This window comes from Neofelis nebulosa, chromosome 9, assembly GCF_028018385.1.
Source record: "Neofelis nebulosa isolate mNeoNeb1 chromosome 9, mNeoNeb1.pri, whole genome shotgun sequence".
In the NCBI taxonomy this organism is placed as follows: Eukaryota; Metazoa; Chordata; class Mammalia; order Carnivora; family Felidae; genus Neofelis; species Neofelis nebulosa.
Genome location: NC_080790.1, coordinates 21,550,416 through 21,578,393, shown reverse-complemented (window position 1 = coordinate 21,578,393; position 27,978 = coordinate 21,550,416). Strand labels below are relative to the sequence as shown.

General features: G+C 46.2%; 1 protein-coding gene across 2 annotated transcripts in view; it reads right to left on the bottom strand.

Annotated features, from left to right (window-relative positions):
• DPYSL5 (dihydropyrimidinase like 5) overlaps nt 1–27,978 on the bottom strand; it is a 102,632-nt gene that overhangs the window by 65,056 nt on the left and 9,598 nt on the right. The window contains exon 2 of one of the 2 annotated variants that reach the window (XM_058682805.1): nt 5,832–5,950. The exons of the other annotated variant lie outside the window; for it this stretch is intronic. The gene's annotated coding sequence lies outside the window, so the exon portion shown is untranslated. The remainder of the gene's footprint in view (nt 1–5,831; nt 5,951–27,978) is intronic. 2 annotated transcript variants of the gene reach the window in all.

Here is a 27,978-nt window from a genome sequence, read left to right as displayed (position 1 = left end):
CTTGGTTTCGGCTCAGGCCAGGATCTCACGGTTCCATGAGTTCGAGCCCCATGTTGGGCTCCACACTGACGGTGCAGAGCCTGCTTAGGATTCTCTCTCTGCCTCTCTCTTTCTCTCTCAAAATAAATAAACTTAAAAAAAAATACTCTAATTTCATTCTCTCTAGTGGGTGAGAGAGACACAAATTTACAGAGCAACTAAAGTGTAGAGGATATACTTCATGCCTAAAAACCTGAAAACAAAGTTAACACATATTGGTTCAGGGGCACCTGGGTGGCTCAGTCAGTCGTTTAAACGTCTGACTTCGGCTCAGGTCATGATCTTGAAGTTCATGGGTTCAAGCCCCGCGTCAGGCTCTGTGCTGCCAGCTCAGAGCCTGGAGCCTGCTTCGGACTCTGTGTCTCCCTCTCTCTCTGCCCCTCCCTGCTCACGCTCTCTCTTTCTCTCAAAAATAAATGAACGTTAAAAAAAAAATTAGCTGGTATTGATTTAAAAAAAATTTTTTTTAATGTTTTTATTTATTTTTGAGACAGAGAGAGACAGAGCATGAGCGGGCGAGGGGCAGAGAGAGAGGGAGACTCAGAATCCGAAGCAGGCTCCAGGCCCTGAGCTGGCAGCACAGAGCCCGACGCGGGGCTCGAACTCACGGATTGTGAGATCATGACCTGAGCTGAAGTCGGATGCTCAACCGACTGAGCCACCCAGGCACCCCCACAGATATTGATTTAAACTGGGTGTCTCTGACCCGTGTACCAGAGACCAGAGCTGTGAGTGAGTAAGTGAGCCGGCTGTGTGATGATTGATGGTGAGACTGTCTTGCTACACCAGTATCCTCCCCCCCAATTTTAGATTTCCAAATTGTCTACGTGGCCAAGATGCCTCATCCCACCTAGTCTCCCTCACCATTGACGGTTGACACTCATTATGCTTCTCACCTCCCCCAGTAACCTCATTAGCGCCACCTTCCCACAGATTTCCCTGCTAGTCTTTGCTAAACTAAACGGAAGAAAAGATGTTCTGGCGTCTTTTTCTGCAGCAAGCCTTCTGTCTGTGTACAGACGAGTTCGTGAACATAATGGGGTAAGGGGGTGGGTAAGTGGGGAATATACCTTGGCTCCCTTAGGAAAGTCCCTCAGAAGGGAAAAGCTTTGAGCACAATTGTGCCACGGGCTATGGCGGTCTTTCCCTCTGTTCTGGCGGGGGCAGTATATTCAGAAAACATTCTTATCCATGGTCATGGTCAGTATCAGATTTACTTACTTGTGATGCTTCAAATCACTCATTTATTCCAAACACAGTTACTGCGTAGACAGAGCCCATGTCTGGCCCACTGGCTTGCCATATAGGCTGTGGACTGAATGTTTGTATCACCCCCAAAATTCATATGTTGAAGTCCCAATCCCAAACATGATAGTATCTGGAGCTGGGGCCTGTGGGAGGGAATTAGGTCATGAGGTTGGGGCCCTCATCAGAAGAGACAGGAGATCTCTCTCTCTCCCCCACCCCTCTCTCTCTCTCTCCATCTCCTGCCTGGGCCCCCACCCCGTGCGAGGACACAGAGAGAAAGGTAGTCATCCGCAAGCCGGGAGGAGAGTCCTCACCAGGAAACAAAATGGCCAGCACCTTGATCTTGGACTTCTTAGTCTTCAGAACCGTGGGGAATAATTTGTTGTTGTTTAAGCCAGTCTGTGGTATTTTTATTATAGCGGCCTAAGCTAAAATACTACATTAGAAATGAACATTATCATCAAATCATCATTAAATGACAACTGTGCCTTAAAATAGATGTCACCTCCTTTAAGGACTTCTGGCGGTATTCCACATTCCCATTTGTCTAACCAACAACTCTGATCACCCAGCTATGTTGTCTATGCAAATGAAAGAATTCAAACCACATGGCTGTCCTCCCAGGCAGAAATGGAAAAATGCCAGATAGTCAAACGGTATTAGAAGGAATAAATCAGAACTATGGAATTCTAGAGCTGCATAGATTCATCAAGTCTACCCTGACTTTCCCTTCAGTCCCCGGACTTCACCAACGGTGACCTTGAATAGAAGGGAAGCAGTCCAGCACCAACAGGGGGGCCGGTAAACTGCAAATGTGGAGATCTGAGGAATTCTACAACATATCTGGGGAAGCAACGATGCCTTCCACGGCAAGATGGTGAATATCTTTGATATGCCAAGATTCATCCAACTGTATGCAGCTTGTATTCCCCAATTTCCTAATTCCATGGCATGGATTCCTCATGCTCCTGAGCCAGTGCTGGGGCAGAGACAAGGTGATGTGCAAGCTGGGGAAACAGCCCTGTCTAACCTGGGAGTGCAGTCTTTCCTGAGAAAGCCTCTTTACGTTTAAAACAGTGACAATAATTGCTATTTGCTAGCTAATAACTGTCTTGTTGGATAAAGGAAAATTTCCTGCACTGCCCACCCTTCTGCCCTGCTTAGTGCTGTAAGCTGTTCCAGTGCAGAACTGCACAGCAGGGGGATCCTGCCGGGTGGACAGTCAAGGTTATGGCAGCTGCTGCTTCTCGCTCATGAAATGCACACAAGCCCATGCTCCTAAAAGGCGCACAGGGTTAGCCCTGCCAAGGAAATGCCAACCCCAACACTGTGTCTTGAAATTGCCTGTGTCTGTCATCACCTTTTCCAGCTCCCCTGTGCCTGCAGGGAGGTGCGAGACAAGGAGAGTCTGCAAGGTCTGTCCTGCACAGCTGCCTCCTGCCAGCAGCTCAGCTGGAGGATGCCGGGGGACTCTGGGGCTCGACAAAGACACATGGGGCCAGAAGGGTGCCAAGGGGATCCTTCTTGCATAAAGACCCTAAAACTAACTTGTTAAAGTGGTGCCTGGGTGGCTCAGTCCTTTAAGTGTCCAACTCTTAATTTTGGCTCAGGTCATGTTCTCTTGGCTTTTTTTTTTTTTTTTTAAGTTTATTTATTCATGTTGAGAGAGGGACAGAGAGAGAGGGGGACAGAGAGAGAGTCCCAAGCAGGCTTTGTGCTGTCAGCACAGAGCCCGACGCGGGGCTCGATCTCACAAACCTCGAGATCATGACCTGAGTCGACATCAACAGCCGGACGCTTAACCAACTAAGCCATCCAGGTGCCCCATATGTATTTTCTTTTTAATAGGCCTTGGTTTAAGACTCACATGTCCTCTTTTGGTCAAATCCAAAGAAGAATGTGTGATTTTACAGACGCTCAGTCACTGTGATATGAAGGGACGTGCAAAGCAAGAGCTACACATCCACCTTGTGACATGAAGGACCTACTAAGCCAACCCTAATGGTAAATGGAGTGCTAACTGGAGGGGAAGGAGAAGCCAGTTCTGGTCACTGGGGCTACACTGAATGATGTAGCTTTTCCTTTGCTCCAAGCAGGTAACATTTGCCAAAGGATCAAAAGGCAATACGTGGCAGTGGTTAGAAGACAAAAAAAAAAAAAAATACACAGCTGCTTTTCTTCTTCTGATCAGCATACAGGAAAGAGAAACAGAGCAGGGGGAAAGCCGACCCTAAAGGGGGGTTGGGGACAGGTGTGTGGGGGCGGGGCATTGCCCTTATAGCATTCTGGGATGGTACTGGAAGGGGATTCTCTTTGAGATGATAAATGAGAACAAATGAAAGATTCAGCAGAACACGAAAGCCACAAAGGGAAGTTTAAGGTGAGTGGGAAACAGCCAAGGCTGTAAGTTAAATACATTTAAGTGTTTAGTAAACTGTCTTTCTAAATAATACAGCACTAAATAATTCTTAACTAATATGAAAGCCGTATAATTTTATCATTCTTAATTGGCTTTATCGACTCTTGAGTAGATTTAAAATAGTAGTTCTAACATACGTGTCAGGTATAAAGAAAAGTGACAAACACCTGTGAATTCACCATTGTCACTACTGTTGAAGTTCCCACACCGCTTTCGTCCTACCCACCCCCACCCTCAGACATAACCACTTCCCCAGTTAATCTGTATGGACTAATGATAAATAACAATTAGGTGACAAGGAAAAATAAAAAAGACAAGATCACAGCTGTTCCCACCCCATGACCTCCTCTCCCCAACATCTCAGGATCACACTTCACCTGCCTTATGACGACTGACTTCCTCATCACTTAGTACCGTGCTTTCTAAGGTAAGCAGGAATCTGGAACCTATTCCATGCTAATAATGAGGATGTGAGTGCGTTTTAACATCTAAATGCCCACTGACCATTCCACTAGCATGTTCCACAGGCACATGCACTCAACCTTTCCAAAACCAGCTGCATCATTCCCAATGGCCCACCCAGAAATCTGAGACTCTTCCTGAATTCCTCTCCCAACTAGGCCACTGTCAGCATCAAGGGCTGGTCTGAGTGGTGGGCCTGGTTTGGGTCACCTAGGAGTTTCGTGCAAAATGTCTTGAGGGATTCTGGAGGCGGAACCCAGCCAAGGGGAAGGAGAACTGGGTAAAAGGAAGGTAAAAGGGGGATCTGGGGCTTAGGCATCTCCAGGGACTAGGGGGGGACCTGGAGGCAGGAAGAAGGGCCAGTCAGGCTGAAGGGTAGCACACAGGGCAGAGGCTGGACAGGCTGTGGCCAATGTTATGCCCACCCCGAGTCACGCTGGACCCTTCAACTGGTAGCCATCAGCCATAAGAGTCCAGCACCTGGGCCACACTGGGAGGACAGGCAGGCAAAGAGGACCCATCTGTCCATAAGATGGGTGAGAGTGTGGTGAACAAAGGCTTCTTCTTAAGAAGGGTTGAAAACAAACACACAAGCAACCAAACAAAGACAAAGGAGCTGCTATAGCGAAGCCCAAGAGGTGGGCCTGGCTTCTGGGGAAGGTGTACTCGGACCCACTTGGGGGGAGTCCTTAGGCTAAGATCCAGCAAGAAGTCTTAATCCCGTGGCTTCATCCGACCTGGCCTGGTACAACGTGGCCACGCGCATTAGGGCAGAGAGGGCAAAAGTGAAATTCCAAAGGATTAGCCCAAGAGGGTGGTAAGCAATGGAGCCGCAGACCGCCTGTTCCAGGTTAGCTGTGCGAGAAACCGGGCAGTTGTGGGAAGGGGAAGCTGAGTGCTTGCGAGCGGGCATGGCGCCGCGACAGAACAGGCCGGCCGTGTGACACCAGGTGCACGCGGCCCATGCCCTTGCTCCTTTCAAGTGCTCGCCTGCTCACTGAGGTCAGGGGGCTTTCGTTTGAGGCTGGGGGAGACCGAGTACCAGCAAATACCAGTAAATATGAGTCAATCCCCACCTGTGAGCCCAGCTAGCTGCTCCAGGGCCCCGGAAGAAAGTCAGGGAGGTGTAAACACGCTGGAGACAAGGGTCCCAACCTCCGGACTGAGGCTTCAGCCAGAAAACACCAGGCTCTTGTGACTGCTAGTCACCATCACCAGCATAGCCCTTCCCCAGGCGGGCCTTCTGGCAGATTCCTCAGCCCTGCTGTGCTTTCCAGGCTCTCACCAGCTGTCTCCAGGCCCCAGAAATAATTCCATCAGCTCTCTTGGAAGGAGACCAGCTGCAGCTCAAGGGCCCCCAGAGTGGCTGCTTCCTAGAACGCCAGCCAAAGGACGGAGAGGCCAGCGGCCACTGCCAGAAAGGGGGGTGGGGAACGACTCTTCTCTGTCTGAGACCCCCATTCTCAGGTGGGGGGTGTAAAAGCAGGAGAAAAGAATGCGTTTTCCTAACTAAAAGTATCCCAGGGGCACCTGGCTGACTCAGTCAGTGGAGCACGCAACTCTTGGTCTCAGGGTTGTGAGTTCGAGCCCCACACTGGGTGTAGAGATTACTTAGAAATAAAATCTTAAAACATAAAATCAAATCAAAGAAAAGTTGGGGCACCTGAGTGGCTCAGTGGGTTAAGCATCCAACTCTTGATCTCAGCTCAGGTCTTGATCTCAGGGTCGCCAGTTCACGCCCACCTTGGGCTCCACGCTGGGTATGAAGCCTACTTCAAAAAACTAAAATAAAAAAAAAAATAATAGTAAAATAAAATAAAATAAAATAAGAAGTGTCCCAAACCTGGGCTACCTGATAAACTCTAGATTTGGGATAGATACTAAGTGAAAATACACAAAAATTCTACCTTTTCTTATTTATTTATTTATTTATTTATCCCTTTTAAACTAAAACTTGATATGAACTAACTACCGCCATATATAACATCTCCCCAACAACAATTGAAGGAAAAAGCAAGAGACAAAATAGTAAATACAGTGTAAGTTCCTTAAGAACTTTCAAAACCAGGCAAAAGTGAGCTACAGTGTTTAGGCATAAAGTTGAAGAAAGAAGAGAAACCAAAGAAAGGATTATTATAAAAGTCAGGGTGGGTGGTTATCTCTGGAGGGTAGGGAGGGGCTGTGTTTGGGCAGAGGCACCTGGTGGGGAAAGCTTCTGGAGAGCTGCAAATGTTCTAGTCTTTCAGTTGAAAAGGGTGGGAGTTACACAGGTGTTTGCTTTAAATGACTCTTTAAATTAGACATTTTCTGCGCTCTTCTGTATGTATCATAAAACTCTTAAAAATTAAAAAAAAAAACAAGAACTCCATGTCAATATATGGAATGATATGCAATGTGTTACTACAATTATGTAAAAATATCACACACACAAAACAGACCAGGTGAGGGGTGCCTGGGTGACTCAGTCAGTTAAGTGTCTGACTTTGGCTCAGGTCATGATCTCGCGGTTTGTGAGTTCAAGCCCCATGTCAGGCTCTGTGCTGACAGCTCAGAGCCTGGAGCCTGCTTCAGGTTCTGTGTCTCCCTCTCTCTCTCTCTCTCTGCCCCTCCCCCACTCACACTCTGTCTCTCTCTCTCTCTCTCTCTCAAAAATAAACATTAAAAAAATAATTAAAAAAAACAGACAAGGTGAGAATAAATAACGAGGTTGTGTTTATGAGATTATAGGTGATCTTACTCCTCTAATTTTTCAAACTTCCTATATAATATTATATAGATTTTATAATGAAAAATAATAATGGTAACTTAAAACTACATAAATTGTTTTATACTGTTAGGAAAAAATTTGAAATAAGGTGCAAAAAATGTTTCCTTTTCTTTTCAGGAAATCTTGCCATCATCCTGCCACCTCCAGGGAAATTTCCTAAAAGGACTGGGCTTTAGGACAAACCAATCTCCTTCCTTACTTTGACTCCAACAGATTTTAGAACGACACAGACTTTTTTCTCTGTGATGCGAGACTCCTTCAAAGAGGTGCCGCACATTTCATCTTGTGCCGCAGATGTGTTTCCAGCTCTCTCCCCCAAATGAAGTGCTTTCACCTGCCATTGACTTTTCACCAATAACGCTTCCGCCCAGGCAATGACATCCTCCTTCCTGCGCCTGTGGCTGCCAGCTGCCTTTTTATGGACCTGATTCACCTCCATCACTAATGTGAAGAGGTACTTTTTACCTTAACCCAGAATCCCTGGAGCCTGAAGAGCAAATCTCCCCAGTGCTTGTAGCAATACATGGCTAATGGAGCCAAACCTTGGGGAGATGGGCAGAAGGCGGGGAACCACTGTGAGCTCCATCATCTCCCATGGTGATCCCCATCTCCCAAATTCTCATGGGCGATGTCCCCAGGCTTGTGTGGGAAGCACCATGACTGCCTGGAGTGGCAGGCTGGGCGGGCACTCCCAGGAGGCTTGAAGGCAGGCCTGGGGTGAATATAATCAGCTTCCTTCAACTGGGGCAGTGAGGCCACTAGCCTGTGTCTGCATTTCAGTGGCCTGTTTCACAGCAGCCAACAGGAGCAAACGGGGAAGCAAAGGGTGCGAGGGGGCAGGAAGAGGAAATGGAGGGGGGGATGGGTAGAGCAGTGCCAGGAGCCCTGAACTTGCCTTTGCGCCTCGAGCCACGTGACTAACTGCTCCACACCCATCTTCTCAGATGTAAAGTGGATGTCAGCACCATCAGCCCATCGTTACCACTGAGCTCTTTGTGTGTCAGGCTCCCACATAATTTCATAGAAATCTTACAACCGCCTGTGAGGTGGTTAGGCATTATTATCCCCATTTTATAGCTGGGGAGACTGTGGGTTGGAATTCATCCGTACTAGACTGCAGCTCCTTGAGAGCAGAGCCCAGGCATCACTTTATCCTTCTAAGGGCTCGGCATGCAGAAGAGTTCCATGCTGGTTGTGAGGGCGTTTGGTACAAAGCTTAGGGCCGAGGAACAAAGCTGGCGTTGGCCGGGCTGAAAAAAAGACAGGAGGCAGAATAAGCAGGTATGGGCTCGGCACAGCCAGCAGACGAACTGCCTTGGGGCCAAGAGGCCAGACTAGGCTGAGCAAGCAGCTTGGGGAGCCAGGGTATGAGGTCAAGGAGCACAGAGCAAGAGGCCCAGCCTTCTGAATGAGACCCGTGTGGCCCAGGATGACTTGGAGCATGGAGAGCAGGATCCTGAGTCTGGCCAGGGGATGAGCACATGGTTTGGGGGCTGATCTCCCCACTTGTTTGCCTGGCACAGGTTGAGTGGAGGCCGAGAGAACGGAGACTATGGTAATCCGGGCATGAGGATATGGTGGGCTGAACTGGTGGTGCCTATGGAATAGAAAAGGAGCAGGGCCGAGAAAGGACTGAATGCTGGTGGGTTCTCCGGAGGAAAGGGAGAACAGACTGGGGAAGACAGTAAGAATGGAAGCACGGGCGAACAGAGCAGAGCAGAGCAGAGAGCTGGTGTGGACAGATGGAGACCAGCTGTCGGGGCATGCCTGTGCTTTATGGACGCCCAGGAACGAAAGCCGATTTCAGCTTCCCTCTCTAGGAACCCTTTAGATCAGTCAGAAGACGGCAACTGACCCAATCAAGGTAAGGAGATGGCAGGAGCAGGAAACCAACACCTACTAAATGCTACTCAGTGTGCTAAGGCTCTTAACACATGGCATTTAATGGAAACAACCTCACAATCGCTCTTGGAGATGAGGGGCTGTCTCCACTTGACAGCCAGTGACTGGAGGTAATGACTAGTCAAGGTCACACAGCTTCATGGAAAGGAAAAGGAGTAGAGGTAATCCTAAACACCAAATAATACAAGGATCAAAAGGTCTGACTGTGCTAATGGGCTAACCTTCTGATTTATTCGTGCGTTGAACACTTAGGAGACACTTGAGACAAAACACTCTACTCAGGCATTGCCAGTTCTACCTACTAAATCTGCTCCTTATCCATCCTCTCTCTCTTTTTTAAGTTTATGTATTTATTTTGAGAGCGAGAGCGTGAGCGAGAGAGGGGCAGACAGAGGATCCCAAGCAAGGCTCCCCAACGTCAGCAGGGCCTGACGTGGGGCTCGAGCCCGCGAGCTCATGACCTGAGCAGAAATCAAGTCAGCCGCTTAACCGACTGAGCCACCCAGGCGCCCCACTTACGTTTTCTTTTTTCTCCGAACCAACTGCCTCGGTTCGGGCCCTATCATCTACCTGCATTAAGATGATATCACTATGACCTGGATACTTCTAACTGGTCTCCCGGCCTCCACCCCGTCAGCATACTGAGCTTGTAAGTTGCCAATAGGATCACAGAGACACTCGTAGCACCTACGCGGTACTATACTAAGTGCCAGATACTGCACTGACCCCCGACGAGCTCCCAAGTTTGGAGTGCAAAGAAATGCATGAACAAAAAGTTCAATATGAGTTAAGAGAAGGGCTGTGTCAGTACCAGGAAAGGGGGGGGGGGGCGGGCGGGAGAAGCACTTCACCCTGAGTGGGATAGAGGACTGCTCCTCAGAGGAGGTGCCTTGGACATCAGTCTGACGGCTGCTTAGGAGTGCACCATGGGGGGCTGGGGGAGCCAAACCTGAGCATTCCAGACAGAAGCAGGGCGGTGTGATCTAGCTGGGTGCCTTCAGGATGGCTGGTGTATTTGAGGAGCCCCAGGAGCCCCAGCCACTCAATGCCTGATGGGACACACTCAGAGTGTGGACTCTAAGGCTTGCTGGGAGGGCAAGCAAAGAAGTGACATGATTAGATTTGCATTTTATATAAAAACTCAAAGGACAGAGTATTAGAAGGAAACACAGAAAGATATGTTTATAAATTTTGGATGGGTTAAGGTTTTTAAAGCATAATCCAAAGCCAGAAACCGGAAGAGATTGATGCAGGTGTGACTATAGAACAACAACAAACTGTAATACAGCAGAAGATGCCACAAAATACTTTTAATAAAGACAAAAACTGGGGCACGTGGGTGGCTCAGTCGGTTAAGCGTCCAACTTCAGCTCAGGGCATGATCTCACAGCTTGTGAGTTCGAGCCCCGCGTCGGGCTCTGTGCTGACAGCTCGGAGCCTGGAGCCTGCTTCGGATTCTGTGACTCCCTCGCTCACTGCCCCACCCTTGCTTGTGCTCTCTCAAAAATAAATAAAAAGATTAAAAAAAAAAAAAGACAAAAAACTGGTTAAGACATGTTTGCGTGGTTTAAGAGAAAGATAAGTACTCCAGTAGAAAAAATAGGCACAGGAGGGGTGTTTAGGTGGCTCAGTCAGTTAAGCATTCGACTCTTGATTTCGGCTCAGGTCATGATCTCAGTTCGTGGGTTCGAGCCCCGCATCAGGAACTGCACTGACCGCGCGGGACCTGCTTGGATTCTCTCTTTCTCCCGATCTCTCTCTGCCCCTCCCCACCTCATATGCTCTCTCACTCAAAAAAAATAAACTTAAAAAAAAAAAAGAAAGAAAAAGTAAGCAAAAAATATAAACAGGAAATCCGTGGGGATGGGGAGGGCGTAAATAGCTCATAAGCAAATGAAAAGACGTTTGTCTTATTAAGAATCCAAGAAATGTGAGTGAAAACAAGAAAATTACATTTTTCACCTGTCGTAATGGCACAGAAAAAAGAGAATAATGCCCACGGGGAGAGGAGCATGCACTCTCATACGCTGATACAACCTTACCAGAAGGAAATCTAAAAATCTACATGAAAACTTAAAATGGGCGTTTCACATCTAAGAATTTCTTCTAGGAAATAATCGGACCACTGCACAAAAATGGATTATGAGGGTGTTTCATTATCATAACATTATATATAATTATATAATTATTCTGCTGTTATAACAGCAAATGATTTGAGAACAAGGTTAGGGTGTGTCAGTGTAAGGACTGTTTCAATAAATAATGGTACATTCACACACTAGAAGGCGATGCAGCCATTGAAAAGGATCATGTAGATCTTTAAGTACTGACATGGGATGTTATATACGATACAGTACTAGGTGGAGAAAACAGAGTACAGAACCAGACCCCATGGTATGTGCCTCTGGTTTTGTGTATATAGGTGACATCTCATATATATTTGAATATATATGAATATGACCTCTCACTTATACATAAACTTCACTTACATACGTATGTCAAAACTCACATATATAAACAAGCTTTCTGCATAAAACACTGGGAAGGTTATTCACTAAATTAGTGACTGCAGTTGTCTCAGAGAAAGGGACTGCAGCAGGACTCAATCTCTCTGCACTACTTGATTGTGAAAATGTCTGTATCATAAACCAGCTGTGGAATCGACAACAGCCCCGGTCAAGGGGGCAGTAGTACAGAACACACTAGAGTAGGCTCTGAGGAAGTCTGTGCCAGGACGGGCAATTCACTAGCAAGTTAACGTCTCTCGTACATTTATTCAACCACCATTAATAGGTACGTCTAACGGCCTATTGGATCCTTCTAATTTAACGTCTCACTGGGCCTCCCAACGGATCACATCTAAAACCGAGCTCGTTACACTCGGTCTCCACTCGGCTCCTCTTCCAGTGTCTCCCATCCCAGGGAAAGACACCCCAGCTCCCACCGCAGGACCGAGCCAGCAGCAAGGGCGAGGAGAGCAAGTGATAGTTCCACAGGCCATAGCACGCAGCCCCCTTCCTCCTTTTTGTTCACTGGCGCCCCAGACGAGGCAGTGTCTTCTCAGATGGCTGCTTAAAGGAGCAGAACACCCTCTCAATCCCGGCCCATCTGGCTGTTGCCTTCCACAAATGAATGGGTGGAGACAGGGACCAACTGACTGACTGGGTTCAAAGGGCTTTTCCTGGTGGTTGAGTCTGAAAATGTGGAGATGCCCTCATTTACTTAAACAAAAAGAGGTAATGAGCCTTCAGAGGCAGGGAGGACCTGCTGAGTAACTGTCAACAGAAGGGATGAAGTCTCCATCTTGAAACAAGTAAATGGGAGCACATGGTTGTCCTCCCACCTAATTCATCCTGAATGCTGGCATTTCCTCGTTTTCTGGTTCACCTGCTTCTGCCAGAAGAGAGGTGGGGTTGGAACTGATGACAGATACCCAATTACTTGTATAAATACTTACAGTTTATTCCCTTCTACTCTTCGGAAGAGCTGGCCAGATTCCCTTGGTTCCCAGTCCCTGCCAGCCTCCTCCCCACCCCCCGCCCAGGCCGAGGACCTATTCCTGAAGGCAAATCTGAAGGCTGGATGGCTCAATCGGTTAAGCATCTGACTTTGGCTCAGGTCATGATCTCATGGCGCATGGGTTCGAGCCCTGTGTCGGGCTCTGTGCTGGCAGCTCAGAGCCTGGAGCCTGCTTTGGATTCTGTGTCTCCCTCTCTCTCTGCCCCTCCCTTGCTCATGCTCTGTCTCTCTCAAAAACAAACATTAAAAATCTGTTTTAAAAATAAAGACGGGATCCAGAGGCAAGGGAAACAAAAGCAAAAATGAACTACTGGAACGTCATCAAAATAAAAAGCTTCTGCACAGCAAAGGAAACAATCAGCAAAACTAAAAGGCAACCGACGGAATGGGAGAAGGTATTTGCAAATGACAGATCAGATAAAGGGTTAGTATCCAAAATCTATAAAGAACTTATCAAACTCAACACCCAAAAAACAATCCGGTTTAGAAATGGGCAAAGAAGACATCCAGATGGCCAACCGACACATGAAAAAAATGCTCAACATCAGGGAAATACAAATCAAAACCACAACGAGATACCACCTCACACCTGTCAGAATGGCTAATAACATTAACAACTCAGGCAACAACAGATGTTGGCGAGGATGCGGAGAAAGAGGATCTCTTTTGCATTGTTGGTGGCAATGCAAGCTGGTGCAGCCACTCTGGAAAACAATATGGAGGTTCCTCAAAAAACTGAAAATCGAACTACCCTATGACCCAGCAAATGCACTACTAGGTATTTATCCAAGGGATACAGGTATGCTATTTCGAAGGGGCACATGTACCCCGATGTTTATAGCAGCACTATCGACGATAGCCAAAGTATGGAAACAGCCCAAATGTCCATCGATGGATGAATGGATAAAGAAGGTGTGGTATATACACAACGGAGTATTACTCGGCAATCAAAAGGAATGAAATCTTGTCATTTGCAACTACGTGGATGGAACTAGAGGGTATTATGCTATGCAAAATTAGTCAGAGAAAGACAAATATCGTATGACTTCACTCATCTGAGGACTTTAAGGCACAGAACAGATGAACACAAGGGAAGGAAAGCAAAAATAATATAAAAACAGGGAGGGGACAAAACAGAAGAGACTCTTAAATATGGAGAACAAAGAGAGGGTTACTGAAGGGGTGGTGGGATGGGGAATGGGTTAAATGGGTAAGGGGCATTAAAGAATCTACCCCTGAAATCACTGTTGCACTATAAGCTAACTTGGATGTAAACTGAATAAATAAAAAAAATAATAATAAAATAAAAAAATAAAGACTGGAGCCCAACATGCTCAAGATTAGGACACCTGGTGCTTGCTTGACAAGCCCTGACTGAGCATCAACTTTTGTATATATAAGTGAGATTTTGTATACTAAGTGTCCTGCTGAGGACTGGACCCCAGACTGCACATCAGGTACCTGATTCCCTGTTTGGTAATGACCTACTATCTCGTGGCCAATAGGCTGGCACACGCTTCCTGTTTGTTGCCTGTCCCCTTCTCCAGGGAATGGAAGCCTGCCCATCCACATCTGAGGCCTCTCCACCTGCTGCCATGCTCTCCTGACACCAACACTCTCCTGGTGACACGACCTGGAGTGTGGACTCCTGTCCCTATGACTCAGGTATGTAAGTATATCCAAACCCTTTGAAATGTATACTGTAAGAGGCTGTCTACCATATGTAAATTGCACCCCAACAAAGCTGACTGAAAAACAAACGAAAGGGGTAACTGGATGGCTTAGTCGGTACAGCATGCAACTCTCGATCTTGGGAAGTGAGTTCAAGCCCCACACTGGGCGTAGAGCTGACTTAAAACAAAACCAAAACCAAAACACATTTAACAGAGAATTGCTAAAGGGGGATCAGAAAAAAACAAGATAGAACTTAATAGGAATTACATTTAGTGCTAAGCTTCCTGGCAGTCGAAGCAGAAGTGGAAATGGTTTGGGAAGGAAAAACTTTCTATTACTGGATAAAAGGGAGGCCCTGATTTACCCACCAGGAAGAGCCTTTTGAATCCCAAATAATTCATTGCTCCCCTCCATCCAACTGAACATTTAAGAGAATGCTTTAGAGAAAGCAGATCTGCTCTCTATGTAGATAATTCTAGAAGGGATTCATTGGATTCCTCTCTAAGGAAAGTAAGAAACATGACGGATATATTTAACTGCAATTTTGCAGAAGGTGCAGAAATATTTTTCCAAGCCATTTTTAATATAGAGCAAACATCAATAAAAGGTTGAAGAAATACCACTATATTTTTACTTAGAGATGACATTTCTGTGTTAAAGTGTTAAAGAGTCCAAAGGTGTTAAAGTAAAAGAGTCCAATTATTGGCTTTTATCTGGTGCTCCAACCTATGTTATAAAGAGAATGCAAACATGTCCTTTCCATCCTTTAACTGGTAATGGTAAGGAAGGAGTCTAAATAGTACTCCTCTAGGGGTGCCTTCCTGGCTCAACCAGAAGAGCAGGTGACTCTTGATCTCGGGGCTGTGAGTTTGAGCCCCACGTTGGGTATAGAGATTACTTAAAATTAAATCTTTTTTTTTTTAATGTTTTTATTTATTTTTGAAGCAGAGAGAGACAGAGCACGAGTGGGGGAGGGACAGAGAGAGAGGGAGATACAGAATCTGAAGCAGGCTCCAGGCTCTGAGCTGTCAGCACAGAGCCCAATTCGGGGCTCGAACTCAAGAGTGTGAGATCATGACCTGAGCTGAAGTCGGATGCTTAACCGACTGAGCCACCTAGGCGCCCCCAAAATTAAATCTTTTTTTTTTTAAATTTTTTTTTTTCAACGTTTTTTATTTATTATTTTTGGGACAGAGAGAGACAGAGCATGAACGGGGGAGGGGCAGAGAGAGAGAGGGAGACACAGAATCCGAAACAGGCTCCAGGCTCCGAGCCATCAGCCCAGAGCCTGACGCGGGGCTCGAACTCACGGACTGCGAGATCGTGACCTGGCTGAAGTCGGACGCTTAACCGACTGCGCCACCCAGGCGCCCCCCCAAAATTAAATCTTTAAAAAAATATTGCCCCTCTAGTGGGGCCGCTGCAACCCCAGCTGTCACCTAAGCCAAATTCGTGGTCCTTTATTTCCTCTCCCCTCAGCCTAGTGTTTCACAATTGAGGAAAGTGTGCACAGATGGCTTTAGAAGGTATACATATTTGGACATAAAATGGTGTTGAATCATGAGCTCTCTTTCTTCAAAATTCTATTTATTTAGAGGCACCTGGGTGGCTCAGTCGGTTAAGCGTCCGACTTCGGCTCAGGTCATGATCTGGCAGTGTGTGAGCTGGAGCCCAGTGTCGAGCTCTGTGCTGACCTCTCAGAGCCTGGAGCCTGTTTCCGATTCTGTGTCTCCCTCTCTCTCTGCCCCTCCCCGACTTGTGCTCTGTCTTTCTCTATCAAAAATAAACGTAAAAAAATTTTTTTTAATTCTATTTATTTATTTATTTTTATTAAAAAAATTTTTTTTGAAGTTTATTTATTTTGAGAGAGAGAGAGAGAGAGCATGAGCATGGGAGGGGTAGCGATAGAAGGAGAGAGAGGCTCTCAAGCAGGCTCCACGCTGTCAGCGCCCTGAGATCATAACCTGAGCCGAAATCAAGAGACGCTTAACTGACTGAGTACCCAGGTGCCCCCTATTAGAATTCTTAATGCGTTTATTTTGAAATGGAAAATAATGGAATTGAGAAGAGTCAACAAAATTATGAAAAGGAATACTATGGGGTAGGTGAAGGACTGTCCTAGGAATATTAAAAGATGCTATAAGAAATTACTGTCATTAAAACTGTGTGGTGTCAGCATATGATTACACAAAAGATGAGAGGAGAAGAAGAAGGTGCCTGGTAACAGATTTCAATTAAATTTAACAAAAGTGGGGGCGCCTGGGTGGCGCAGTCGGTTAAGCGTCCGACTTCAGCCAGGTCACGATCTCGCGGTCCGTGAGTTCGAGCCCCGCGTCAGGCTCTGGGCTGATGGCTCGGAGCCTGGAGCCTGTTTCCGATTCTGTGTCTCCCTCTCTCTCTGCCCCTCCCCCGTTCATGCTCTGTCTCTCTCTGTCCCAAAAATAAATAAAAAAAAATAAAAATAAAAATAAAAATAAATTTAACAAAAGTGGTATTTCAATTCGGAGGAGATAAATGATTTACTTAATAGATGGGGCCGGCATTTCTGGCTCTTTGTCTGGAAGAAAATTAAGTCGGCTCCCTACCTATAGCCCAATCTGTAATCCATCTGGAATTTATTTAAATGTAAAACATAAAGCAATAAAAGTATTAAAAGCAAGCCCAGGAAACTACTTGTATAATTGAGGAGTGGGGGAGCCCTTTTAACTCAGTCTGGAAACCCAGAAGCCATAAAAGAAAAGTCCCATTTCTGACTTTATATGAGTTTAAAAAATTGGTAAAGTAAATGATATCATAGAAACAAAAAAAAAGCCGGGGGTGCCTGGGTGGCTCAGTCAGTTAAGCATCCGACTTGGGCTCAGGTCATGATCTCAAGGTTCATGGGTTCGAGCCCCACATCGGGCTCTGTGCTGACAGCTCAGAGCCTGGAGCCTGCTTCGGATTCTGTCTCCCACTCTGCCCACCCTTCCCCGCCCCCAGCTTGCATTCTGTCTCGCTCTCAAAAACAAATAAACATGAAAAAGAAGAAGAAATAGAAAAATATCCTGAGAGAACATATGCAGTGCATATGACAGCTATGAGGCCTTACAAACCGATAGGAAAAATACAACCAAGAGAAAGATGGGCTCATCCATAAGCGTGACACAGAAGAGCAAATTGAAATAACCAACAACATATGAAAAGATGTCCAATCTCTCTAGCAATCAAGAAGATGCAAATGAAAGTCACAGTGAGGTGTCATTCCACATCCATCAGACTGGCAACAATTCTAGGGTGATACCTGACCTTGACAGGACTTGGGGGAGGGAGTGGGATGGGGGTAGTTGTGAGGGTGCCGCTGCTGCTGAAAATATGGATGATCGCGCTTTTAGAGAACAGTCTGAGAAGCCCTTTATTAAAATTTGCAAAGCTCTGTGACTTGGCAAGCCCACTCCCAGGTCTCTATCCATAGAAACAGAAGCAAGAGAACATAAGGAGATGGAAGGTAAGGGAGGCCCATTGCAGCAACGTGGGGAGGACAATAAGCCAACAAAAACCTGGAAACAAAATGAATGCCCATCAATGGGGAACAGTACTATCTAAAGGAAAACTGTTTGGGGCGCCTGGGTGGCTCAGTCGGTTAAACAGCCAACTCTCGATTAAGACTCACATCATGATCTCACAGTACGTAAGTTTGAGCCCCATGTCGGGCTCCAAGGTCACAGCTCAGAGCCTGCTCAGGTTTCTCTCTGCCCCTCACTCTCTGGCTCTCTCTCAAAATAAACACATAAACATTTAAAAAAATAAAGGAATAGTGTTCCTCTAGCCACTTCTGATGCTAAGCACCAGGCGTTAGTGTAAACCCCCCAGGCTGAGGGCTCACTCCCAAAAGACTGACCCCACTGCAGACGCCAGCCACCTGGCCCAGGTTGTCGCCTCTACCCCTGACTACCTGACTACAAATCAGGGGTTCCCATGAACCCCTCCTCAAGTTTGATAATTTGCTAGAACGGCTCACAAAGAAACGCTTTATTTACTATTACAAGTCAGGATCATCCACGTGGAAGAGACACAGGAAGACCCATGGAACAGGGCAAGACACGCGGAAGAGGGGCCACGTAAGGGCAAGAGACGTGGAGCTGCCGCGCCTTCACCCTCCCCGCACCTCGAGGTGTTCACTGACCTGGAAGTCTCTCCCAACACCTCTCTTCGGGGGTTTTTCTGGTGGTTCCATTACCAAGAGTGATTCGATCATTGGCCATGGGTGATTTACTCAATCTCCAGCCCCTTTCCCTCCCAGGAGGAGGGGTGGGAGGTTGGGGCTGAAAGTGCAACCCTCTAATCACCTGGCTGGTTCCCGTGGCAACCAGCACCCGTCTGGAGAGTCACCTCATTAGCATAACTCAGGTTTGGTGCTAGAGGCTTATTATGAATAACAAAAGACGCTCTCCTCACCCCGGTCAATCTGGAAGTTACAAGGGTTGTAGGAGCTCTGCGCCAGAACTGGGGAAGAAGACCAAATACAGATTTATTATTATATCACAATATTGCATTATCCATGCCATAGAATAGCATGCAATTTTTTATTTCTTTTTAATGTTGATTTATTTTTGAGAGACAGACCACGAGAGGGCAGAGAGGGAGGGAGACAGAATCCGAAGCAGGCTCCTGGCTCTGAGCTGTGCCCCATGCGGGGCTCAAACCCACAATCCATGAGATCATGACGCTTAACCGACTGAGCCACCCAGGTGCCCCTAGCATGCAATTTTTAAAAAGTTAAGTCTATACTAATTGCTTTCAAGCTTCTCCAGGGGCACCTGGCTGTCTCAGTCGGTAAAGCATGAGACTCTTGATCTCAGGGCTGTAAATTTGAGCCCCATGTTGGGTATAGAGATTAATTAAGAATAAAATCTTGGGGCGCCTGGGTGGCGCAGTCGGTTAAGTGTCCGACTTCAGCCAGGTCACGATCTCGCGGTCCGTGAGTTCGAGCCCCGCGTCAGGCTCTGGGCCGATGGCTCGGAGCCTGGAGCCTGTTTCCGATTCTGTGTCTCCCTCTCTCTCTGCCCCTGCCCCGTTCATGCTTTGTCTCTCTCTGTCCCAAAAATAAATTAAAAAAAAAAAAAAAAAGAATAAAATCTTAAAAAAAAAAAATTAAAAAAAGCTTCTTCCAAGATGTAATGATAAGAAAAGACAAGTTGTAGAGATAATGTATTTTACCAAAATGGAACTCCAATACATGTAATCCATGACATCCACACATAGACACAGACATAATAGGATCCCATTCTGATAAAATGTGCAAGGACAAAAAGTATCTTTGTATCTTATTTATACACGATAATGTGTAGAGAGCAAAATATGGGTGAAAACATCTGTTTGTTTACACTGATTACCAGAGGGTGAGGAGGGAGCATTTAGTTGCAGAGGAGTGGAAGAGAGGGGAAAAGTCTTTTCCTTTTTTTTTTTTTTTTTAAAGAAAGAAAAAACGTTAACAAGTAAAACAGGATGGACATGTGTGTGAGAGTGTGTGTGTGTGTGTGTGTGTGTGTGTGTGTGTGTACGAGTGTGTGTGTCATAAAGATGATCATTGAAATGCTAACGGTAGCTGCCTGAGGGTGCTGGGATTTCAGGTGACTTTTACTTTATTTCATTGACATTTAAATATTGTTTAAGTTTTTCACAGTGAAAATGTATTATTCATAAAACCGGGGGAAGGGGAAAGCAACAAAATCACTTTCACTGAAGCAAAACGTACCCATCTGACCTTGAAGGCCAGTCACATCTACGGAGCCCCTGTTTCGTGCCCTGCACTGTACCAGATGTGTTCCATTTCGAATCCTCGAAGCAAAACTGCAAGGAATCGGGATAATGGTGCTCAGGAAGGGGTAGACAGCTTGCTTGGCATCACACAGATTATTAGCAAGTCTGGAAGACAAGATCTGCCCCCAGATTTAACTCCTACGCATTCTCTTTCCTGCCTCTGCACTGCACTCTCTCAGTATGGGCTGTACCGGTCACAGGACGTGTACCTTCAGGCTGGCTAACCCATGTGTCCTTCCCCCACAGGAGTCCCTCGCTGTCCTTGACGGCAGTCTTCAAAATGAGCTCCACAAGAATCTCAAGTTTACCTCCCTATTAGCATTTCAGCCCCGGGTGGCCGGAGGGGTGAGGACTCTGCATTACAGATCTCTAATGTTCATTCAGGTCGTTGACTGCTACTTAAGAGTTGAAAAACACAGAGGCACCCGGGGTGACTCAGTCAAGTTAAGCTTCCCACTTCGGCTCAGGTCATGATTTTGCAGTTCAGGAGTTCAAGCCCCGCATGGGGCTCTGTGCTGACAGCTCAGAGCCTGGAACCAGCTTCGGATTCTGTGTCTCCCTCTCTCTCTGTGCCCCTCCCCCGCTTGTGATCTGTCTCTCTCTCTCAAAAATAAAAATAAAGACATTAAAAAAAAAAGTTGAAAAACACGAAAGAAAAGACGTGAGCTGTGTTTTCCAGGCTTGATGTTCTCTTCACACACAGGATCTTTCTCATGAGCCGCGTTCGTTACTTTAAATTCTTTTTTTTTTCTTTTTTTAAAGGAGGCTCCACGCCCACGGTGGGGCTTGAACTCATGACCCTGGGATCAACACTCGCATGCTCTACCAGCTGAGCCAGCGAGGCGCCCCTGCCTTAAATTCTTACACAAGATAATCCGCTGCTTACTCCAAGCTCACCATAAACTTAAAAAAGAAAAACATACACCTATTTACACAGCTGAGAACAGAGGATTCTACAATTCGGAGCAAAGACCACATTTTCCGTGCTATTTATTGGCTATTTGGAGCATGAAGGATGTGAACAAAAGGCTGTAAAATAAAAGAGGAACAAAAGAGGGTATTTTAACACAACCCGAGGAGGAGAAAAGGCATTGCGTTTATGCACACGAATTTCTTACTTTAAACACACACACTAAACATAATATATTTTAAAACTTGTCATTGTACTGTCCTTGATTTTCATTAGGAAAGAAAAATCGCTGCGGGTGGTCTGGGGGCCCAGGGAACTGGTCAGTCTGTGTAAACTCATGCAGATAAAGACAAGGCCTCATTTGACACCCTCTGGGCCCCCTCTTTGTCACAACACTGAGCACACAGACCCCCAGACGGGGAGAGCCAGGAAGGGACAGAAGCACGGGGGTGGGGGTGGGGTGGGGGGATGTGCTCAGTTGCCCCTAACGACCTTCAGTCTTCCCCCTGCCCCTGCTGTCCGAGCCTCCGCTCTGACACCAACCCTCTGCCCTAATGTCCTCTTCCCCAAATCCTGCCCTAACACCTTGTCAGAAAAGGCTTTTGATGTATCCTAAGGGCGAGGACCATTCTCTCAGCCCGAGGGAGACATTAGCTCTCCTCTGCCACTGCTCGAGGGTACAGAGTCTGCAAGGCCCGGGCCTCCCTCCACCTTTCTCTTCCCGCAGTACTTAGCGTGGTGCCTGGCTACAGGCAGATGCACACAGAACGTTAATCACCTTCCCCTTAAAGCATCCACTCAAATAATCCAACTTTTGGATTTTTATCTGCTCTGGATAGAAAGATCTAGATGCTGTCAGAATTATCTAGGCCTGCTTTTTCAGACCCGAGCCCAAAGAGAGTGGCATGAATGAGGCTTGGGGGCTCATTCCTGGAGCGCCACTTCCTGGAGCACTTTGGTGGGGTTAAACGTTTTAACGGTGGGTAATTCCCAAAATTCGTCTTTTTTCTAAATTTTTATTTTTATTAATTTCGGGGCTCAGTGTTTTTTTGTTTTTGTTTGGAGAGAGAGAGAGAGAAAACACGTGCATGCGTGTGTGTTGGGAGAGGGCCAGAGAGAGAGAGTTAAGAGAATCCCAAGCCAACAGCGAGGAGCCCCACGCAGGGCTCGATCTCACCAACTGTGAGATCGTGACCTGAACTGAAATCAAGAGCCGGACACTCAACCTACTGAGCCACCCAGGCATCGCCCCCCCCCCCCCCCCCCCCGCAAATCCTTTACAATTTCATGTGAACACACAAAAAATTGGTATTTTGTGAACTGGAGTGTAGACCTTGCATTCATTTTTTTAAGATTAAAAAATGAGAACAGCTGGGGTGGAGCTTGCTTGGGATTTTCCTTCTTTCCCTCTCTCTCTGCCCTCCCCCTGCTCACACTCTCTCTGTAAATAAATAACTTAAAAAAAAAAAAATGAGAACAGGGGCCCTGAGTGGCTCAGTTGGTTAGGTGTCCGACTTTGGCTCAGGTCACGATCTCGCAGTTCGTGAGTTTGAGCGCTAGTTGGGCTCTGTGCTGACGGCTCAGACCCTGGAGCCTGCTTCCAATTCTGTGTCTCCCTCTCTCTCTGCCCCTCCCCTGCTCGCACTCTCTCTCTCTTTCTCTCTCTCTCTAAAATAAGTAAACATTAAAAAAATGAGAACAGTTATGAAACACCATACATGATTCCATTTACACGAAATGTCTGGAACAGGCAAATCGATAGAAAGTGGATTAGTGGTTGCCAGGAGCTGGGGGTGGGGTGGGGGGAACGGGAAGTGACTGCTAATGGGTAAGGGGTTTCTTTCTGGGGTGATGACAATGTTCTGAGATAAGAGTACGGTGATGGTTACACAATTATGAATACAGTAGAAACCATTGCATTGTATCCTTTCCATGCGTGAACTTTATGGTACGTAAATTATACCTCCACAAAGTTGTCAGCAAGGCCTCAAAGATTTCAGACTTGCATCAGGGTGCTTCTAAGTTTCGAGAAGCAGTAACAGGAAAGAATGGTAACTCCAGGCAGGTCTACAAGTCAAGAAACAGGTCCCCAGGAGGGCATCTGGGGTACAGGTCTGAGGGGAAGTGTCAAGTAATGTCCCCATGGCTCCGGGTCAGCAACTGAAACTGAACCAGTGTAAAGCAAGGAGGGCACCAAAAGCATGGAGCCAGTTTCTGGAGTAGATCTGCGGCCCCTATCGGAGCTGTGCCAAAGGGTGTAAAGAGAGTACTGCTTGCCAGAGCTGAGCACGGAGGGGTGGGATGGACCAAGGGCAATGCAGGTGGCTGGCTTGGTATGAAAGTAAAAAGACGTGGGGCGCCTGGGTGGCTCAGTCGGTTAAGCGGCCGACCTCGGCTCAGGTCGTGATCTCGCGGTCTGTGAGTTCGAGCCCCACGTCGGGCTCTGTGCTGACAGCTTGGAGCCTGGAGCCTGCTTCTGTTTCTGTGTCTCCTTCTCTCTCTGCCCCTCTCCCATTCGTGCTCTGTCTCTCTCTGCCTTTCAAAAATGAATAAATAATAAAAAAAAAAAAAAAAAGGAAAAAGACGAGAAAAAAAGTAAAAAGAGCGAGAACCTGCCTTAAGCTTCCCCAGGTTGTTGACAGAATTCATTTCCTTACGGTTGTAGGCTTTCAGCTAAGGGCCACTCTCAGCTCCAAGAGGCCACCCAATTTCTTGCCAAGTGGGCTTCCCCAACATAACCACTTACTTCTCAAGGGAGCAAGGAGAGTCTTTACAGCAAGTCTGCTAGCCAGACGAGGTCGTGTATCATATAGTCAGGGGAATGACATTGTCACCTCTGCCATCTTCTATTGATTAAAAACAAGTCACAGGGGTGCCTGGGTGGCTCATTCGGGTAAGCGTCCGACTCTTCATTTCAGCTCAAGTTATGATCTGAGTTCGAGCCCCGTGTAGGGCTCTGAGCCGACCATGCGGAGCCTGCTTGAGATTCTCTCTCCCCATCCCCCTCTGCCCCTCCCCAGCTCGCACGTGCACACTCTGTCTCAAAAATAAATAAACATTAAAGAAAAAACAAAAAAAAAAAACAAAAAAAAGTCCCAGGAAAGCATTACACAGAGGTGTGAACGTCAGGAGCTGGGGATCATGGCACGGGACACACCAAGAGACCCTCTTCACAATCCTTGCAGAGAAAACATGCCCACAAGTAACCAAACCATAAAGCAGAATGGAACTAATTCTACAGGATGATCTGGAGGCTTCTTAACCTGTTGTCATTTGAGACCAAAGAGGGCAAAAATCACCAGATGCTTTCTCTGCACTGATATAGCTCGTTGGAAGTTAAATTGCTCTGGAGGTTCCTCCTCTGTGAAATGATGAGATGTTGTCTAAGGTTCTTCCGATGTCCTACGATGACACCTGGCCTACAGTAGGTGTTCAATAGCACCTGTTCCGTAAAGGAAGGGATAAAGGAATGAGCACCTGTACATATTAGAATGCAGACATTTTTTTAAGATTAAAAAATGATCGTGATGTCCGGGTAGTGTTTCTCATCTTCTATCCTAAGATTTACACCAAATTTTCCTGAACAAAAATGATCGGAAGGGAAAATACTAGATGCTATTTGTTAATTGTCGTAATGGCTCATCCTTAGTCTACCTGGTCCCAGCACCTTTCTTTTTTGAAGGAGTTACACATTCTGTCTCTTCAGCGGCTCGAAAGCCCTACTCTGCATGCTTGTGTCTTATTTTTAGGGGTCCTCCATGTGGGAGACCATCTGAGAACAGAAGCCATGAGCATGGGGCCAAGAACTCAACTCTTCTCAAGTTTTCTGGAATCCCTTCCAAGGTGAGCCAGAGCCAGGAAAAGCTGCCAAATTATTGTTATTACTGTTTGAACAGGTAAAATATACACATGAGAAACATTTAAGACCATATAAATAGTCCCCTCCTCTGGAGATAAGCACCTTCACAGGTTTTGCCGTGTTTCTTTGCATGGACAACCTATGCATATTTAAGCATATACTTAGCTATTTTGTACTGCACAAAATAGCAGCATGCATGAAATATCGCTCTGCCTGCTTTCTTTCCGTTGTGATATAAATTGGCCCCTTGTTCTATATTAGAACATAGGGGCGCCTGGGTGGTTCAGTCGGTTAAGTGTCCGACTTGAACTCAGGTCATGATCTCACAGCTCATGGGTTCAAGCGCCGCATGGGACTCTGTGCTGACAGTTCAGAGCCTGGAGCTTGCTGCGGATTCTGTGTCTCCCTCTCTCTCTGCCCCTCCCCTGCTCACTCTCTGTCCCTCTCTCAAAATAAAAATAAAAACATTTAAAAAAACAAGTGTCTGCCTCGTCTTTTTAATGGTTGCATAATAATTCTTTGTAAGGATGTATCAGAATGTATTTAACTAGCTCTCCAATGATGGGAATTTAGGTTGGGTCTGATTTTTGGCTAGTATAAATCATGCCGCAATAATAGCCCTTGGTATTTTTCATTGTGCACTTGTTTGCATACCTTTAGGGTACACTCTTAGAGGTGGTATTGCTGGGCGAAAGGGTATGTGCGGTTTTAATGTCGACAGATAGGGGCGCCTGGGTGGCGCAGTCGGTTAAGCGTCCGACTTCAGCCAGGTCACGATCTCGCGGTCCGTGAGTTCGAGCCCCGCGTCAGGCTCTGGGCCGATGGCTCGGAGCCTGGAGCCTGTTTCCGATTCTGTGTCTCCCTCTCTCTCTGCCCCTCCCCCGTTCATGCTCTGTCTCTCTCTGTCCCAAAAATAAATAAAAAAATGTTGAAAAAAAAAAATTTTAATGTCGACAGATAGTGCCCCACTGCAGTCTGCAGGTTTTAGCTGGTAAGGCATCGCGACACTACACTCCCAGCAGTGACACAGCATGGCTGTCACAGAACATCAAAGCTGTCAGATAGCATCTAGTCTCCACTTCCTCATGGTACAGAGGGAACGAAACCGTTTTGACCAAATTTCTCATGTGCTCTCTATTATCTCTGCACCAATGACCATATAGTCCAGCCTATTCATTTGACAATCATGCGCCTTGGAGCATACTTTTATATACCGTTACATATCCACCAAACTCAGCCCCTAGAGAATACCATTAGCTCCTCTTACTGAGTATCTCCCACACACCCACCAGGCTCCGTGCGTGAATGCCATTAGTCCTCCCTACAAACCTGTGAGGAAGATATTAACATTCCTCCAGATCACAAAACCAAGGCTTGGGGTGATGGACTTTGCCTGAGATCTCTGACACCTAGAAAGCAGCAGAGTCTGGATTCAAACCCACCTCTCTCCCATGAGCAAGCTCGTTCCTGGAAATTGCTTGGCCCCCTGCAGACACTGAGGAAACACATGAGTGGAGGCTCATGGCCATCTCAAATGACAGCTCAATGCAAGCCAAGTCCAGCCATTGGATGGTTAGTAAACCCTCGCTCACTTGCCACGCTGCTCCAACTCTCATTTCCAGTTCCTGGCTATTTGCATTCCACCCAGGTATTTAGAATTTAACTAAATACTGAGTGTTCCGCATCACTGTGTGATCCCTACACAACTCGGAGACCACAGAATGTCTTTCACAGTGGCCAACTTTGGGTGCTATTTGCTATTAAGAAACGGCAGACTTTTACAGAACTTATTGATGAAAGTTGGCTTTACTTACAGTCCTTTGCCTTCCAAGTTATTATGGCAGTCCTGTTTTTAATTTATCTTTTATTTTATTTTATTGTATTAAAAATATTTTTTAATGCTTTTTTATTTTTGAAGGAGAGAGAGACAGAGCATGAGCAGGGGAAGAGCAGACAGAGAGGGAGACACAGAATCCGAAGCAGGCTCCAGGCTCTGAGTTGTCTGCACAAAGCCCGACAGAGGGCTTGAACTCACAAACCATGAGATCACGACCTGAGCCAAAGTCAGATGCTTAACCGACTGAGCCACCCAGGCGCCCCTATTTTTCATTTTTTTAATTAAAAAAAATTTATATATATACAGAGAGTGCAAGAGCGTGAGAGAGGGGTGGAGGCGGAGGGTGAGAGAGAGAGAGAGAGAGAGAGAGAGAGAGAGACTCTCAAGCAGGCTCCACACTCAGCATGGAGCTTGACATGGGGCTCCATCCCATGACCCTGGGATCATGACCCGAGCCCAAATCAAGAGTAGGACATTCAACTGACTGAGACACACAGGCATCCATCCCACTGCAGCCCTGTTTTTAATGACTATTTCAGACAATTTTATTCCTACATTTACACAAATTCTTTGATGATCAACTTGCTGACGAAGACGGATGAGAAAGCAATCAGTGAACTTTGTGAAGTTGGTCCTTAAGTCAAGGAATTAACATACATTCATGCATGTGTCTTTATGTACAAACTATATCAGGTATTATGATTAAAACTGCATCCCCCACACCAAAAATTCCTTTTAAGGGAATTCCAATTCTCAAAAACATTATCAGCTCGGTGATAAAATCATGTATGTGATGTTCACTCATAAAGATGTGAACAATATTTAAGATAATAGAAAAAATTGGACATAATCTAAATGTTCACCAATAAGTAAATGTTTAAAATATTTTTAATGTTTGTTTATTTTTGAGAGTGACAGGGAGACAGAATCTGAAGCACGCTCCAGGCTCTGAGCTGTCAGCACAGAGCCCGATGTGGGGCTCAAACTCACAGACCACGAGATCATGACCTGAGCTGAAGTTAGACCCTTAACCGACTGAGCCACACTGGCACCCCAATAAGTAAATGTTTAAATACAACAGTGTTTCTTCCAATGGAATGGTAGATAGCCATTTAAAAGTTCACATTTCTAAATTAGGTAGAGACATAAAAAAGCTTTTTTTTTTTTTTTTACATTTTTAAAATGTTTATTTATTTTTGATTACAAGAGACAGAGCATGAGCAGGGAGGAGCAGAGAGAGAGGGAGACACAGAATCTGAAGCAGGCTCCAGGCTCTGAGCTGTCGGCACAGAGCCCGAGGCGGGGCTCAAACCCATGAACCATGAGATCATGACCTGCGCCAAAGTCGGATGTTCAACTGACAGAGCCACCCAGGCGCCCCAAAGAGCTTTTTTTTTTTTAATGTTAAACAACAGAATACCAATAGTATCCATGTTGTGGTCATAATTCTGTAAAAATTCACCCGTTGGGATGAGCACTGGGTGTTGTATGGAAACCAATTTGACAATAAATTTTATTTAATAATAAAAAAATTATGTGAGCA